The sequence below is a fragment of the Egretta garzetta genome, unplaced genomic scaffold, assembly GCF_000687185.1.
Source record: "Egretta garzetta isolate BGI_Z169 unplaced genomic scaffold, ASM68718v1 scaffold19, whole genome shotgun sequence".
Lineage (NCBI taxonomy): Eukaryota > Metazoa > Chordata > Aves > Pelecaniformes > Ardeidae > Egretta > Egretta garzetta.
This window is the reverse complement of record NW_009260768.1, coordinates 1,638,955-1,639,200: the sequence shown is the minus strand read 5'-3', so window position 1 is coordinate 1,639,200 and position 246 is coordinate 1,638,955.

The window sequence follows — 246 nt, the reverse complement described above, 5'->3', positions numbered from 1 at the left end:
GCAGCTGTCCGCCCTCCCTCCCCAAACCCCCTGGCTGGGGGCTGGGAGAAATGAAGGCGTGAGGTGCAGCCAGCCCAGGGCTGCCGGTCCCCTGTGCCCTGGGGAAGTGTTTTCTTCCAAAGGGTTATGGTGGAGGGAGGAGCTGAAGGAGGTGGTGATGGCCAGGGGAGCATCTGGTCTCACGGGGACAGGGCAGAATCCAACCCGCCCGCCCTCCGGCTGGATGGGGCATCCCATCCTTAAGCT